This window comes from Lutjanus erythropterus, chromosome 2, assembly GCF_056507025.1.
Source record: "Lutjanus erythropterus isolate fLutEry1 chromosome 2, fLutEry1.hap2, whole genome shotgun sequence".
NCBI classification, from domain to species: domain Eukaryota; kingdom Metazoa; phylum Chordata; class Actinopteri; order Lutjaniformes; family Lutjanidae; genus Lutjanus; species Lutjanus erythropterus.
In genome coordinates, this window is record NC_139318.1 from 47,374,833 (window position 1) to 47,393,706 (window position 18,874).

General features: G+C 38.7%; 1 protein-coding gene across 1 annotated transcript in view; it reads right to left on the minus strand.

The window, feature by feature from the left end:
- The window catches only part of pcbp4 (poly(rC) binding protein 4), a 183,758-nt gene that overhangs the window by 99,737 nt on the left and 65,147 nt on the right, over positions 1–18,874 (minus strand). The window contains exon 2 of the mRNA XM_084742093.1: positions 16,451–16,499. The gene's annotated coding sequence lies outside the window, so the exon portion shown is untranslated. The remainder of the gene's footprint in view (positions 1–16,450; positions 16,500–18,874) is intronic.

Consider the following 18,874-nt stretch of genomic DNA (forward strand, 5'->3'; position numbering starts at 1 on the left):
GAAGCTGAGGCGAGGTGACGGTGCTCTGAGAATCAGACTGTCCCCTGATAGACATGAAGACAGGAAGAGGGATGCATGGAGACATGTTCAAAAAGACAGAATGAAACGTCTCAAATGAAAGACCTAGGTTATATATTGTTATGATATATTTTGTGCACTTACATGAGCCAAATTATTCCAACAATGTTCTAAGAGAAATCCATAATTAATTCAAGGTAAAAGACATTTCCTGGTTACTAGTTCCAATAACTTCCAGGACAATGTGAGATTTGTCAGATACGTTAGAGAGAGAGGAAGGAAGACTGACATGTGTCAGATAGATTTTCATCAGAGATGGTCGTTGTTTAACAATAAGGATGGACAGATCCCACCTTGAGACCCCCAGTGCCACAATTCAGATGTTGTGATTTTTAAAGCCTTTGGAAAATTTGGCTTAAAAATGCATAAATTATGTCAAAGTTCAGGGAAGTTATTAAGCATCTACACATATCTGGAAAATAAATGTCCATAACTATTAGAAACCAGCCTTAACTTGCAGTATTTTGCTGTTGAGGCCATTTCTGATGATTGTGTCACCGTGGCAGGTCATGATTTTATTGACATGTCCCTCAGGAGTGAAGACACAGCAGCTAAACAATGTGGACAGGGTCAGCAGCAAAATATATTTTAACCTGCAGAACTCAGGTGTTCACAGGAGGTTTACCGCTGTTTTGATCAGTCTGTGTTATTGTGCAGCTTTGGTTTTTAAACAAGTTAGTTCAGATTTGATTTGAAAAAAAATCACAAATCACAGCTTCCTGCAACCTGGTGACCTTTTAATTTTTCATTTTTTTTTAAAGAAATTAAAGAAATTATAAGGGAAAAAGCTACATTACAAGACATTATATTACATAAGTGAATTGTGTGAATAGAATCCTACAGTGTCACTCTGGCAGTCATCATGTGTTAACTATTTATAAAGTTATAGATACGTATGGATGTGAAAGTAGGTATGAATAATACATTTAATATACATAATATATTAAAGTACAGTAAAGTGCATAGTGTTGTGTAATATATACACACAGTATAGAAATATCACAGTTGTAATGAAATGTGTAACCTACTTAACAGAAGCAGAAGACTTTACCATGATATAGTATATAATAAAAATACAACACTAACATTATAGCGGTTCTCTGTTATATAGTATTATTAATGTAACGTAAAATAAACGTATTAGATACATTACAGTCATAGTAATAATGGTTGTGTAATCAGGGACAGGGAGCAGGTCTACACCTATTGTTTACATCTATATGTTGTATGTATTGTACAGGACCTCACATTTAATAAATTCCTGTTTGTTTTCTTTTGTTTCTGCTTGTTATTTCTTGCAGTGACCCAGATTTCCGACAGCTGTGATTCAAGTTTCATGTGCATGTCCTGTACAGTATTTATGTGTTTTTGTGCTATATGTACAAACACACGCATGCATATACAGTATGTACATACACTGTATAGGGAATTTATGATGCTAATGGACAGTCAGGTATGTGACAGAGCGCAGAGACACGTTGCTGTTCTGTAATGAACAGTGAAGAGCGAGTGGAAAGACGCCTCAGGCTGTGGTGTTGAGCCTCGCAGCAAATTCACATCCAGCCCAAGAAACTAGTTTGAACAGTGAAATACAATGTAGTATTTATGTATTATTTTATAAATGTATTCTTTTCTTCCTTTATAATTCACATATAAAGTTGTGGGTGTTTCGAACACAGAAGTACAGAGACACAAAGGCAGCAAGATGCAGAAAAAGAATCTTTGAAAAGATGATAAAAGATGCAGCTGTGACATTTTTGCTGTCTCTCAGGCCGATGAATGAGAGAAGACAGACAGACAGACAGACAGACAGAGTCAGAGCTCAGACTTTATTCAAATGTCACTCCGTGCCTACCAGGGAATATTTGAATACCATAACAGGATATGCAGATCACCTGCTGAGGACTAAAGCACAAACAACCACGAGACAGATTAGACCTCCGGATCACATCTGGTATTGACTCGCACATAATGCAACAGCAATCCTGGTAGAGGATGATCTTTAATTGCTTTTCTTCGTCTACTGTACACAGCAGAGTGCAGGTGTCAGGACTTTCTTTGTGTTATTTCAGGTGTCTCAGCCACTTTGTTATGAATCTACTACATTTACTTTGTTTACTGAAAGGATGACTGTTAAAATGAGAGCACAAGTCTAACTTCCCAACTTCTAAAATATGTGAGTATTTGCAGCTGTGCAGGTTTATTTGGTCCAGTTTTTATCACTTTTTTTATTCACTAGGGCCTGAGCATCAGCCAGTGTGTAGACACTAATGTAATGCAAGGAATTATTATTCCCCACCAAAGAGGTGGCTTTCTTGATATGTTACACCTAGATATATAAAAACCTGTCAGCACATGCATCAGATTTGGACTATTTTAACAGACTCCTACTAGAGAACTGATCATATCCATTTCAAAATTAGTCTATGCAATTTACAGACCTTTGTGATAAAAAGTTTGAGTTATTGTTGAATGATGTTTCAAATTTTGATGTTTTGCCACAGGATGTTCACTCTGCTGCCATCTGGTAAGAGATACAGAGGTATCAGCTGCCGTACCAACAGACTGCAGAACAGCTTCCTCCATGAGGCTCTGAGACTCCTCAAACCATCCTCAACACATAAAAAAAAATTGTTCTTTATGATTTAATTATTCAGGGTTTAAAATAGGAGAAGAGCACGGCTGTGGAGGGCCCTGTGCCTGTGTTTGTCCAGAAATAGTAAATCCATCTCTGTATACTTTACTGTGCCTCTCCTGGCAGGCTGACCAGCTCCAACTTAAATGTGGTCAGAAAAGTCTTACAACCCTGAAGATGCTGTACTTTGAAGATGAACGGTGTTCCCATGTTGGCATGGCGAATTTTAACGTGAAACTAACTCAAATATACATGGTCTAATCTGCCCTGATCTTCACATGTTTGAGTCCAGGCCTGAGGACATCTATGTGCAGACAAGGACTCATAGTCATCGCACCACTTACTGGTGATCTTCATTTGATTTACTTGAAATTTTTATGGTGTGGTCTACACTCAGGAAGTGACATTGAACTCCTTGGTGCAGAAAATTCAGAGCAGTGTCAGCCAATCAGTGTCCAGGAATAAGGCCCTGCCCTGTTCATTGCTCTTTGCAGCTTTGATATTATATTTGTACTTTTTTGTTGTTGTCCTTTTTCTTTTCTTTTCTTTTTATTGTGGCATCTGACAGTAAAATTCCTATTTCTGCCTTTTAACTCAGATGTTTAACTCTCTCCCTGGAATAAATGCAGTTTTTAAAACTTGGTTTCTCTCATGGTTCTCTGAAAAGATCTCCCACCAGTAATCAGAGCTGACAACTGAATTTAATTTGGGCAAATGAATGGATATTTTCTGCAGGGCCTAAATTGAAGGAGAAGGAGACATTCATCCTGATTGCAGACTATATTTAGGTTTATCTCCATTTTCCATTTTCATATTATTCATTGTCAGTTCTCCATGTCGGATACACAGCAGACCCCGTCACTGTTTACCTACCACTGCCTCCTCAGATATATGAGGTTTTACCAGCAACAGGAGCAGAGCCAGCTGCAGTTTAAGGAGAATGTTGGGGGGAACCAGGAGAACCAACTCTGGACAACAGGGGGGCTATAGGCAAGATTTGATTATGCTTTGGGATAATCTATAAAGAGAGCACAATCCCTGACATTAATGCACAAAACACAATTATTCAAACACACTCATCCAATAGATGTTCATTAAGAACTGTGCCCTCAGACCTTAAATCTGAGGACTCAGCAACATCCTGAAGGCACAAACACAATAATCACACGCAGGCTCACAAATAATACAATATAAAAACGTCATTATTCAACATCTGGACATTATCGATATGAGAGACACAGAAATTTAGAGCCTTTTGTACACAGAGACTATAATAACCACACTAAAAAAGGAAAGAGAGGTTCAATCTAAAGAGTAATTTTTAATGTTTTGTTTTTTACCATCAACCTGCCAGGGATCGCAGATGAAAATTAGCCTGTGTGGCTAAATCTGGCATATTAATGTTACTTGTTTGTGATCATGTTAATTAATGTGCATTAACTCTTCTAAAAAAATAAATATAAATAAACAATATACTGAAACTACCAGACTCCCTTAAAAAATCTGTTTTGTGAATTTTGCTGAGTTAGAGGTTGTTGAGTCTACATCAATTTCTTAATAATTTCTCCCCTCTTGTGAATTTGGCAAAATAATAAATTAAATTACTCCTTTGTTTGTGTAAAAAATATAGCCTCTGCTGTAATGGCGTGTAACCAGAATAGGTCGACTGTCAATCACTCCCAAAATGTCATATATTACCATCAGAGTTCTGTGAGTTGTTGAGTCGAAGGAAACTTTATTAACGCTGTTGATAACAAAGTCTTAATAATTTGTCTCCTCTTGTCAATTTAGTAAATACCCTTGATTCTATGCTTAAGTGATTGGCTTAAGAAAAAGAAGACATCTGATAGGCTACAGATAATTCCAGGGGAGTCCCAAAAAAAAAAAAAAAAAAAAAAAAAAAAAGAAAATCTTGTGAGAACTTCGCAAATTGCAAATCGTGTTCCCTTCTAGACACAACCAGCAAACACTGAGAGTGACGGACATAACATGCCACTGAGGCCCTGCAGGATGGGGAAGCACCCAAAATGATTGCTGGATTCGTCTATAGCAGACCGTTGCTATGTATAACACACTGTTGCTATGAAGGACATACTGTTGCTATGGACGTAGTTCTGATCATAGACTGTGGAGGATCAATTAAATAAGTTTTAATTAATATTTAGCATCAAATTATTGTTATTTTTTGATAATGTACAGTGAGCAGGTCATTACTGAAAAATAAACCACTTCAGGGTGATTCAACTCCTGCATCAGCCTGTCGCGGTTTATTTTGCAATAATGACCTGCTCACCGTACATTATCCCTGACATATGTGGATTTGTTTTACATTTACATTTATATACAATGTTTTTGTGCTATTTTTTACGCATTGAAAATATATAAAATGTGGAAAACATTTGTCAATCCTTGCATCCATCACTATTGAGGCTGATACTATTGAGCGGGGACATTTTCAGATCGTAGCTGGCACTGACCTGCTGCCTCTACTCACCAGATAGTAATGAGGTCGGTCCAGAAAACAGTCCAGACGAGAACTCACCAGACAACCAAGGATCTGGTTTTTATGGGCTCGCCCACTGCTTAAATTAGCCTTGACTACAACTTGCCAGGCTTACAGCGCCTGTGTGTGTGTGTGTGTGTGTGTGTGTGTGTGTGTGTGTGTGTGTGTGTGTGTGTGTGTGTGTGTGTGTGCAGAGTGAGGCAGACAGAGATAAAGAGGGAATACATGATGGTTTATGAAAAATGACAGAGATGCAGTGTGATATCTGAGCGTGTGTGGTGACCTGGTTAGACACCAGGTCACCGTGTAATCTGGTCTAACTGCCCCTCTGACGGCCTTGGCTGAACGAGCTGAAGCGGCTACAGCGCATCTCCCTCATTTCATGACACCAAAATATTTATTCTGCCGGCTGCCATGTATAAATCATGATGCTGCTGCCTGGATGAGAGTCTGTGTGAAGGTCACAACACCGAAACATCATAATTTTGTTATCGACCAATCAATATTTTCATGTTGGTGGAATGTCAATATCAGTTTCACCAAAAATTCAAGATAAAGTTTCTTCTCTTTTTTAAGATGATATTTCCTCAAATTTACTGTAACTCTTCTTTTTGAGGTTTTACGTCCTTGGAAACTGACCTGAGAAATAATTAAAGACAGACAACTCTCTTTAAAAGTGCAAATACTTAGTGACTTAAGTAGAGCTCTCAGGTATCTGTACTTTACTTGAGTTCTTATTTTTCTGACTTTACTTAACTTCAGTTGAACACAAATATCTGTACCTTACATTTTCAAAACAGGCCTGTTATTGTAGTTTTAACGTTTGTGTTGGTAATATTTGCATTAGGTCTGTGCAGCTAACGTTAGAGGTTGTTTTGCTAAGCTAATGTTAGCGGTTGGTCAGTGTAGCTAACATTTACGGGTAGTCTGCGTTGCTAACACTAGCGGTTGGTGTTAACTGTAAATTTTCTTTCAGTTAGACGTTGAGTTCTTGGATGATGACAGTATTTTCACAGCTGAAGGCAGAACTGTCTTTGTACTGCGATGTTCTTCTTCTCTGATTTAAAGACAAAATAATTGTAAATTTTTAAATTTTTAATTTTTTTTCTGTAACTGTAACTTGTATCCTGATTAAGTAATCTCATTACTCCTGAAGCCTGACCACTTCTTTTATTTAAGGTATTTATGGTGTCATTGCTGCCCATAAAACAGGTCAACTGTGCAACACATTTATTTTCTGTCAGTTTGTAAAGACCCCTGAGGCAAATTGTGATTTGTGATTTGTGGCTTTTTGAGCTCATATAGAAGAATCTTGGTTTAAGTTGACTTTAGTTACTGGAGCAGAGGTCGTGTCTCTTCCTGTCTGACATGAATGCTTGTTGAACTCTCATAACCTTCTCATTGTCAAACAAATCTAATTACATAAGTGATTTGTCAACACGCCCACACACACCAAACTCCATTCTCTACATGTCTCCCTGTCTTCCTCTCTCACAACCGCCCTCCCCCACTCTGTCTCTCCTTCACCGTAGGAAAATCAAGCACTCGCTCAGCCATATTTGCTCTGTGTGCTGCGGGAGAGCTGCTTTCAATTGGCTCCTTTAGCTCAAGAGCCTCTTCTCTCATCTCTGAGTGAGCGTGGATATCATCTCTCTGTTCCACTATCTTTATGAGGCCACTGGCCGCCGGGAAACGTAAAGCGTATTACAGCGAGGAGGGTGGGGCAGATATGAATGGAAAGAGACAAAGAAGAACAGCAGGAGGAAGAAAACACAGGCAGGAAAACAGAGAATGAACAACATTTGCAAAACAAACAAGTGACAAACAGAGAAGAGGTTATGTGAGGAAGAAATGTTATAATATACTTTGAGATGACAGTGGCTTCCAGCTAAGTTTATCTACCCCAGCAAATAACAAAACAAGGCAAGAAAGGCACAAAGCATCTTTTTAAACGGTTGTGTAAACACTGTGAAAAAGAAAAACTATGAAAATACAGCAAAATTTAAATGTTTTCATCATTTGTCAAGCTGTGCCAAGATGAACCATCTCTGAAGTAGGGACTGCAGTGACAATGTGTGACCAGGAAAATACGCCCCTGCTTTCTTTGCCTTTCTTTAAACCAATCACAAACATCGTGAGCGATGCCAAGCCCAGGGCCGCGATCAGCCCCGCAAAACGTGGTAAAACATTTATTTAAACAGAAATGCTGCTGTGTTGAACACCCTGCTAATAATATTAGCCCTAATGCTGCTATTACTAAAAATACAAGCCACATAATACATTTCTACACAGACTAGCCACTAAGATAAGCTAAGCAAAACAACCGCTAACATTAGTTACATTGAACGACCATTGACATTAGCTACACAGACCAACTGCTCATTTATGTCAAAACTTTTGTTTGAGTTTGGTTCAAAAGTAAAAAAAAAAAAATCTATTACAGTGTGTTGCCTTAAAATTTTGAGTTTTTGCAACTTTTCTTTTTTTTAAACAATGTAGGTATGAGGACATGTTGCACAAATCTCAGGGATGTTCTGCAGTTATGAGGAGCATCATGGATTTATTTTTGTGAATTTATGAAGGTTTTGTAACAATACACAACATCACAGATAAATATACCCATGGAAAATGCAAGTGACACTTAATCTAGAAATATGTTTCATGTTTAGATGCAAGTTATGACTCAGAAAAAGAGCAATAGTTCTCGATGAAAATTGTGCCATTGGGTTCTAAGGTCAGAGATATTCTTGCTGTTTGACCACACACATTTTTTTTGCGTATGTGTAGCGTCACTTTTGCACAACCATCACTCCAAATGGATGCAGGATACACGAGGCAGCCATGTTGAATATGCAAACACATAATTAAAAGCAACTATATCACCAGCTTAAGTGTTTTAAAGTATCATCTACTGCTGAAACTTCAACTGCTGACTGTGTTGATAAATGAGTCAAATCATGAGCACAACTACAATAACTAACTTCTCGTTTTTCCCAGAATGCCTGCATGAATTTGTCCCTTTCACCTCACACACTAACTTTCCTTAAACTCTCCCACAGCTCGCCTGGGAGATTTGAAAACCTCTGTACTAACCAGTCTGAGCTGCTGATCAACACTCAGGGGGGAGAACTTCACTGTAGATGAAAAGAAAGACCAATTTATTCACCAACAGCATCCTCTGTGGACCAAAATGCATTGCAGCCCTCAAGACATATTTAGACAAACAAGACGACTTTAAAGTAGAGAAGAAACACCGCGGACTGACTGCACGAACTCAGATTATGTTATTATTACTGTTATAAATACTAGGTGGTTTCCAAAGGCATTCTGGGAAGTGATGCAGAGGCAGAGGATGTAAAGGGAGGACACACCCAAACAATAAATTATCTCCATCATTTCCTTCCTCTTACTGGTTTATACTGTATCTGATATCTCAGTGAGGGTTTTTGCAGTTATATGATACACTTATTTCAAATGCATTTGTGGAACTAGTTTCTTTTTGACTTTGTGTTTGATCTAACACAGTTTCTTAATTGATGCTCATGCCAATAAAGTAATTTAATTGGAGGAAAAGAGTGACTGCAAAGTGGCCAAAACACAAAGAAAAGGGGATGTGATGGAAGAGAAACACAGAGGTTGGGAGCAGAACAGGCAGGAAGTAATGGACTCTTTATTGAATTAGAAGCTCCACAAAACCAGAGCAGTCATTACTATCCAGCTGAGATCCTGACACAGCCACTGATAACTGGATCCATTAACCCGATTGGCTGAACACCCATTAATCATGAGGCATTTTAAAATGTTTAATTCATTTATGCTTGATACCATTTGTAGCTTCATTGAGGTTTTTTGGCTGCGTTGTGCGTCTGAGGGATATACATTTTTTTAATACTTCCTCATTCCTAAATAACAGGATAGGTTGGTTACCAATGACCACCAAAATTACATAACAGTTAGACCAGTGACAAAGGTACCAGACCTTTATCGTCATGGAAACAATAATAAACACATTTAATGCTGTGAAACAGGCACAGTTTGGTTTAGTCACAAAAAATACTTGTGGTTTGTACAGGTAAATAACTTACTTTACATATAAATGACTTATATAAACTGAAGTAAAAATAAGTCAGTGTTGATTTTTAGTTTCACTCAGGACATGAACAGCGGTCTCCTGGGTGAAAGTCTGGGTGTGATTGACCTATACATCCACCTGATCTCTTCCTCACGAGGACTTTGTCACTCTATTTGTGTTACAGCGCCTGTGTGAAGTGTGAGTGGCATGGCGTGCAACTGGGTGGCAGACTACTAGTGCTGCTCATACCTGAGCTATCAGCGTGGCAGTAAATGTACAGTTCATGTCACAGTGTGTCAGGTGATAAATGCTGCAGCTTCTCAAGACCTGGAAAAGCCCAATCCATTATTTCCCAACTGCTGGAAAAGTGACAGAGTTAGCCCTGAAGAATGCTGAGCATGGAAGGCTAACGTTAAGCTAATGCTAACAGTAGTGTTGTACCTTCACAACGCCATATTACTTCCAGAAGCAGGCTTGACCTGCAGCATCTTTTGGAGACATGGCAAAATAAATCCATAAATCCAACACTGAATGACTTCTGCAGTTATTTAGCAATTTTTTTGTGAATCTGTCAACCAATCAGAGGCTGTGTTCCTGACATCTGTGTGACAGCGCTGATCCATAAATGTACAAGTGGAACAATAACAATGCACTGATGTCAACATGAGATTGAGCTCCACCCCACCGCGAGCATGACATGGCCGCAGTATTTTGGTAATACGGTTATCGTCATAGTCACATCGTAGACAAATGATTTTGTCCCACTCACTGGGGCGTCAGATCAGGGAACACATCCATGTGCCGTTCTACAGGACATGAAAAAAACAATGTAATATGTGATTAAAGTTGGTAAACTTGTTAGATCCTTGTGATCCAGACAGACAGAAAAAGTAAAAGCTTAGATACAAGCCAGTCATGAGTCTCTATGTCAAAAGTGTCAAAACCTCTGTGTCAAAATGAGGAAACTGTCAACAGAACTGTAAAACAAAGGCTTAAAACCATCTGTCATGCTTTTCTTACATCGAGCTGTTGCCAAAGGCAGTTGCTTGAAGCTACTGAGTCACACTTCACACAATGAGATGACCAGTTGTTGCTCCACATCCTCCATTTCAGCATTTCTGTTGAATCAGGTCATTATCAGGCTAATATCATACAGTCTGCAGAGGCTTTTTACAGGCCAACTGATAGCCAGTAAAGGTTACAACCACAGGCAGTTCAACAAGGAGCTGATAAAACACTCTCTCCCACATCAGCACAATCTGTCTGGCAGGCATAAAACATTCAAAGGACATGACTCACACTTAACTTTTGGAGAACCAATGCAACCTGTTACCGGACAAAAGCTGAGCAGATGATGTAAAAAGGTATTTCCAAACATCACTTCCTGATGTCGCACAATGTCCAGAAACACCTACACTGAGAGGTCCGTCTGGTAAAGGCTTTATGGCGAGCATAAAAACACAACCACCTCTCTGGTCTGTATGTATATATTTTTAAGCATGGCTGGTCTCAGTGTCAGACTCTTACTCTACCCACTTTCAGTTTGCTCTAACAACACGTTTCTGCAGACTTTGACTACTGCACTTCTTTGCATTGCTTGAAGTCCAAGTGAAACGAAGTGTGCAAAGAGATGGGGGTGTGCGAGATTACTTGTCAGGCAAATTGCTTACACATCAGCTTCTCTCTGTTCAGTCCACCTGGAAATAACAACACAGTCCTGCTCTTGTTCTTTTTAACCTGCCCCAGATAGCTAGATAGCTAGCTAGCTAGCTAGCTAGATAGATAGATAGACTGAAAAGATGTTTTCTTTTTCTCTTTTCATTCCAGAAAGAGATGGACTATGTCATATGGTTCATTGATCTGATTGGCTGAAGTCAGCCCATGAGAAACGGGAATAGACAGATGGTTTGTTCAATCTCTACTAAGTATTTTTTGAAAGTGCTTGCCCTTTTCCAGTTTTCAAGGATGGTTTCTCAGAGAGCCCATCATCAAAAATGACAACAGACCATCTAGTGTTGATAAATATGTTGGAGGATCACCAAAGTTATTTATTGTCTGTGGACCATGAAAGTCTGTAATAGTGAATTATTGTATTAGTGATCCTGGAACTACGTGTTACAGCAGATTTCAGTCTGTGGTGCGACTCTACAGCTGCTTCTGTACGGAGGAGGCATTTTCAGCTTATAACTGTAACATCTATTGCCGACTAAGTATTGATAATATACTCAGTGAGGGTAGTGGGTAAGTAATGCAATCAGTGTCTTAAACTATCGTATGGTTAAAAATGTACATTATAAACACCCTCAAATATACAGTGGAAACACTGTATAGTGATCATGTCTGTATAGGTCAAACTGATCCCTAAAGTGGATGATTATTGCAACTAAATTGCTTTATTTCTATTTGTATTTCTTTTTACATAAATATAAAGTAAGGAAACAGACAGCTTCTGTATTTTTCCTTACTGGGTTTCAACCACAGGTGTGTATTGGTTTTGTGTCTCCATCTTTAGCAGCCACAACTGTTTCTTCTGATTTGAGTGGACTACACAAGGCTAGCAAGCCTAACACTTACTGAAGTTTAATTTTTATCCCATCTGTTGTCACGTATGAAATGACTCACTTTTTCATCCATATAAGTGATCGATCAATGTAACCGTGGTCAGTCTAAGCAGTTTCCATTGTGATATAATACAGAAAAGAACAAAAAGAGTCATGTAATATGTATTAGACACGTGATTAAATGAAAAAGATGGATAACATCCCAATCTGTTCCTTGATTGATGAACCAATGAGAGAAATAAAGCCAGAAAGCAAGAAAAGCAATTTGAGAAAGACACACACACACACACACACACACACACACACACACACACGCACACTTTACAGTCTGTGCAGGTCATGGAGGTCATACAGTAGCAATGCCAGCAGGAAATGAGCTCATATAGTGTGGTCATTCCTTCACTTGACCCCACACCTCCTCACTGATTCCAGGTGTGGCCTCAAAATTAAACCAGTGGAGCAGAGGGACCGGAGGAATAAATGTCATAAATGTCAGGAATCTGTTTAATACAGCAGTTGGGAAAACAGCAGCTTATAAGAAAAAAAAAGTCTCATTTGCGATGCACGGCTTATCAAATGCTAAGCTAGAAGTCACACACTGCACTGCCCTTTGAAAAGCTAATCCCAGCCCGGATGTCCCCAATACGCCCTTTAGCTTTTAGTGTAGAGAAGTTTAAGTGGAGCAGAGCAGACTTTCCCCCCTTTTTTATATCCTGGTGTTTTTTCTTTTATTTATTTATTTCTCAGAGACAGTGCATATTAATAAACTACTGTAAATATGCCAAATTTAGCCAGTTTTTACCCATAGTCCCTGTCCAGGTGAGAATCACATAATATTCCTTTAATTGAACCCCATTTAGGTCACTTTATCATAACATCTTATTGTGCAAAGTTTAGGTAATAAAAGTAAATCCAGGATGAAAAATAAAGACTCTCTGTGGCTGAGTGAGCTCTGATGACCCAAATCCATTTGATTTCTGCTTCCGCTTTTTCTTTATACGAACACATGCAAGGCTGTTTGAGGATTTTGCATTTTACACACTAATTGGCAGCTCAGCAGAGAGACGGGAGAGAAAGAGAGAGAGAAGAGGAGCGAATAAAAAGAGCAATAAAGAGGAAAGGAGAGAGAACAAGACAGTAAAGTTGATTTAAAAGAGAGACAGAGGGGGACAGGGATACCATGATCGCAGATAGTTAAAAAGAGAGATAAAGGATGCAGGGGGACAGAGACAGGTGGTTTAAAAAGTAGCTAAAAGATAAAGAAGATGAAGAGAAGGAGAAGAAAAGGGATGAACACAGAGGAAGAGGCACAGAGTGGGACAGATCTCATCAGTTTGGCTCAGAGAGCAGGGTAAAGACTCTCACTGCCGATTTCCAAATATGATTTTAAAATGAGCCAAATTAAAAAATCCATCCACCGTCTGTTGAAAAATGCTACAAAGCTTCATTTCTCATTGTAATTACATCTGAAATACAAGCTGCCTTATGTTTGTGTGTGTGTGTGTGTTGCCTCCAGACTAATGACAGACCAAAACAAGTTAAAGCAACAGAAACAAGCCCTATGTACACACACACACACACACACACACACACACACACACACACACACACACACCACACACACACACACACACACACACACACACATACACACATACACACACACAAACACACACACACACACACACTTATACTTGCGAAGGCACTCATGAACATAATCTTAATCATAAATCCACTTTTCTTATTGGTCTCAAAAACTAACTACTGGTGCGCTCCATTTGTTCCCACTGGAGTTGGATTTCAATTACAATTACTTCCACTTACAGGAAGTTCTGGGAGGCCATCATCAGAACCGTGTAAAGAAGAAAACAGTGCAACAAAACAAACTTTTTTTTCCCACATTCTGAAACCTTTCCATTATTTTCTAAGAGGATGACAGAGAGAGGAATTCAATTTAACTGACATCCTGCTGACATCAAAACATGTCCACCTACAAACCAATCATTTGTTGATGATAACAGGATGTCGGTCTGTCATGTAGAACTCTTTAGTGCGCTCACATAATTTTAACATGATGCCAAAACTAACCGGATCAAGTGCAACAAAAACACAAACCTTGTCCCAGGATGACCGGCAACCACTGCCACTGCAATGTAACTCCAGTTCCATGAATTCTGGTAACTCTGTATTAAAAAGTCTGAGAACGTCTGAAACACATAAGTGTTTTGTCTTGTTTACCAAATGTCCAAAATAGATGGGACACAGACATGATGCCCACAGTAGAGTATGTCCTTTATAATGAGCTGAAGTTGATCCACTGACCGTGGAGGACACACGCACCTGCACATCACACAGCTCATCTCTATTTTTACCCAGCTGCTCTATCTCTTTTCTCCTTACTTGCAACTGTGCAGCTCTCCGACAGATCAAAACTACATAGTTATGTGTAAAAAAAACAAGTATAATCTGTTTTAAAATGAGCTCATCGTATCGTATACATCCACACCTGATAAATTTTGCCGTAACACTTAGCCTAAACTCAGTTCTAACCTTAATCCTCAAACTGAGAGTTAACAGCTCTGTGCAGAAATGAGGACTGGCCCTCCTTTCCAAAAGTGTCCCCATTCTCAAAGGCAGGGGTCTTAAGTTCGTCCTCACAAATGTAAAAATACAGACAGACACGCAGGGTTGGATTCCAACACTTGTGTGTGACAGTAAACTGACAGAGGCGTTTTGGCTGAAGGGCGACTGTGCAGAGAACAGTGTGAACAGAACAAAGACAGATTAAAGAACATTTAACAATCACTGCAGTGTTTCCTTCATGTTCGCTGTTTCTCAGGGCCAAATGTTTCCACAACACTGAAGTCATATGAGAGACTACTGGAGGAACTTGGCTGTAGGCGAGTTGAAATGAGACGAGTTCACTCAGTTTCAAGTTTTCCTCAGACGCTCGTCTGATGCAGTAAAGTTCCAGCCAAACAATTTCAGGCAAGTCAACAGGGTATCATTTCTCCTGAGACAGAGAAAAATGGCTTATAATGCAAACTGATGACAACAACACATAAAGTTTATGAAAATATACCTCAGCAAAGATGACAGAAGATACAAAAAGTTTAGTTTCTATGAATGCCAAGAATGATTTTAATGCTCTTATCTCAAGATCATGACTGACTTATTTAGTTTTCTCATGATAACAGGTTCATTTACATCTTTGTCCTGAGAAAACAGCAAGCAGATTTCTTGAGATAATGAGAGAATCTATCACACAAACACAGAAAACAAAAGTTTTTAATTAACTACTCATCTAAACATTACAAAGCTTTTTTTTCCCCATGATATTAAATTCATTTATGTTCCTTTCTCAAGAAAACAAAGAGATGATTTCTCAAGACAGAGATAAAAAATAACAAACATTTTTTTTATTTTCTTGTATAACTATGACAAACTCAAAAATGAGTGTGTGGTCATAAATGTGTAGTTTTGTTTGCTGCAGTTATGTCATTAGAGGAAACAATATGGTTTTTAATGTAGCTAAAGATGATCTGCTTCAGCCAGCAGCAGCTCAAATAAAACACTTGTGATAATTACTTTGTCTTAAATCTGCCTTTTGTTTTCTTGAAATAAAACAATTTCTGTTTCCTCAAGATCGCAGGATAATTTATAGGGAACTGGAAACTGAGTGTCTGGTTCATGTGGTCACACCTGATTTCAGCCTTTAAGATCGCCGTCATGAGGATTCCTCACTTAAGTCGAGATGCAAATGTGTAGTTTAGTCTCAGCAGTCACTGAGGTTGACCAACAACCACCTCTCTGCTTCAGACAGCTGCTGAACACATAAGTCTCAAGAAAATTACCTCGTCTTCTTGAGAAATCTGCCTTGTGTTTTCTCAAAATTAACTGGTTATCATGAGAAAATCTAGAACTAACTAACTAAATAACTTGTGAATTGCAAACTTGATGGTTCTCAGCTTCTGTAAGTATTAAGGATTGCCTCGTGATTCCTTACAGTTGCTTTATAATGAGAGAAGCTGTATCATATAGAGTATATCTGCGTGTCCTTGAGCCAATTTCACTGATACTTTTCAACTCTCAAGCAAGGACGGATTAAATTTGAATATATTGAAGGGTTATGACTGTATGTTGGCTTTCTTCTCCACAGGAGAGTACAATTATCCTAATCATGTGATTATGTATTCATCTCAGTTTCCCTCAGTTTGAGCAACGTTGAATTATTTCATTTGGAGAAGCTTCTGTTCTTTAAAATAGCCTGGATTCTTGTGCAAGATGAAAAAAATAGGAATAAAAACAGATTAAATAATTTGGTCCCCAACTGTTCGCCCATCTTTGTCACAAAACTAATTGAAATTAAAACTTATATTAGCAGAGAGAGCTTTGTAAATGCAGACGCGCTGCTGTGGTTTGGCTTTTTACCTCCACAGGTGACTGACAGGCAGAGCTGCAGGTTGAGGGCTAATCAGCTCTTTTGACCTGAGCGGTGTCTCTCAGGCATAAGTGAACCCTCAGCCGTGCGTTGACACGAACATCCATCATCGGTCTAATGGTTAGAGACAGGCGGCAGAGCACTGTAACGTTTTACTCACCGGCCGAACTGCTCAGATGTGCGGATGCGGTGACATCACTGGAACAACCCTGTGGGCAAAGAAACGAGAACGGTCAGATGATCACATCTCAAAAAGCTCAGTCAATTTAAACTGTTAAACTAGACCTTTACATCATTTGATTGATTTCTTTTATGTTTTTCTCACTGTTTTTTGTTTTCACTGCAAATATGTTCTCATGCCTCTGTTTTTTCATTAGAGACAAGTTTTCTTTATTTGCAGCATTATCCTTTTAAAGGAGTTGTTCTGTATAATGTTTGATTTTTGTCTTTCTGTGATGTATTGGTGAATACATTGAGGAGTCTGTATTTAGCATCTTTAAAAATGATAATAAAACTATAAATCTAAAACAAGTCAATATCAAACTGCTGAATTTGGAGCAAAAAAAACCCAAAAATTAATTACCCACATTATAAATAAGGGATGGGAATCAAGAACTGGTTCCAGCTGAGAACAGGTCCAAACTGTCTGATCCAGCAGAATCATATTCTTCTGAGCTTATCGGTTTCTTTTATCGATGCTGGCATGCTTGTCTGACAGTTGCAGTTTGAAAACCATGACATTAAACTCCGTCTGCACTGCTTCAGGCTTGGAACAAGAAGAAGAAGTCATTTTCCTCCTCCACTTCTACACTTCGTTCACGCTCACAGAAAATAAAATGGTTGCATCAAAGCTGAAAACTTCCCCAACTTTTCCCCCCGAAACAAAAGATTTGATTCAGTTAATACAGATCAGATATCGGTCCCACCCCCTCCAAAATGTCCAAGTGGACAAATTGAAATTACAGTTAAAGTAATAACTATAACAACATGTATAACAGTATCTACAAGTAGAACAGAAAAGAAACAGAAACAGACAAACAAAGCAGCGCTGCACGTAGCCTTATTTATGATATTTATGATTATTTAAACTAGACATTTATGATAGATTAGACTTTATCAATGAGAGAATTGACAAAATGGACAATAAGCAGAATCAATAATGTCGCTGGTATCAATAAAATCTCATCAATTCTCATCCCATAAATCAAGCATAAAAGATGTGAATGGAAGTAACATGTAAATGATGTTAACAGCAAACAGCTTCAGTTTGAATATTTATCTTTATTTTCTCTCTTTGAGAAAAATGGTTTTACAGCCAATAGAAATCAATACGATCTTTGATCATTTCTAAAAATGCTTTTATTTAAATAACCCCTTAAAATTCTAGTTTATGTGTTTACATCATTAATTAGAAGATCATTTTATGAGTTGGCCAATTAGCCCATTCATTCACCTGTTAACCACAAATACATTTATTTTAAAAAGTTAACTGAGGCTGAGTTGGACTGGAGGAAAGACTCAGTTCTTAAATGCATCATGATGCAGACGTGGAAGATTCTGAATTGATTCATAAAAGTCAAAAATTGATTTTCTAAATCTTCATTAACATAATGTTGACGGAGCAAAAAAGGTGGCGCCGGGCATCTGCAGCCCGTCTACAGCGCGTACATCCAAGAGTCATCAGCCGGTAACAGGTAGAGATGTATGTCATCCTCTGGAAAGACGGATGTTGTGATTTGGTGTTTAAATAATTGCATTTGTGAGACGAACGCACGCCACCTCCACCTCATTTAGTTGGCTGACCGGCACCCCTCTGACTTCAGCTCAAAAGTTTGATGCATTGAGAATCATTTTGTCATCGAATCGTAACCCACTGAATCAAAATCAAATCCTGAGTTACCAAGACATTCCCAACCCTGAGGCTGAGGTAATTTAGGAAAGTCAAATTAAATGAAATAATGTTAAATGCAATATTGTGTTTGCCAGGCTATTTTAGCTTTGCATTAAAACTGGAAACAGGGGGAAACAGCAAGTCTGGCTCTGACTCACAGACTTTCAATTTAAATGACCTTTGAGGATATTTAAGGTCATTTATTTAATAATATATAGTTAATAACACACACAGTCACACAACCCATATGTGCACTGTATATTTCTATCTAAATCACAGTTCAAAACCAACTTTTCTTCGTTTTCCCTCCACATGGAGCACCTGCTGTCAGCAGACAGTGAAATGATGACGATTACTGACTTTATAAAGCCGCCCGGCGCGCTGCGAGGCTGGCAGGCGTTCTGGCCCGTTCGCCGCTCTCAAACAAACTTCCTTTGATTTATCTGGAGCAAAGCGAACGATATAGGTCCACTTTTGAAGCTGTTTGCTTCGCTTTAAACTTCACACGTCTCGAACACATCAAACATTTCAAGTGATCACACCCATAGATTTTTTTTTTTTTTCACCCCAAGAGGCAGCAGGGTCTGAGCACACAGGAGGCTTTGTGCTGCAGGAAACAGTGTGAATGAATGAAGGAGAGTGTGTGAAGGTGTGAATGTGTCCTGCGGTATCAAAGAGAAGACGGAGCATCCG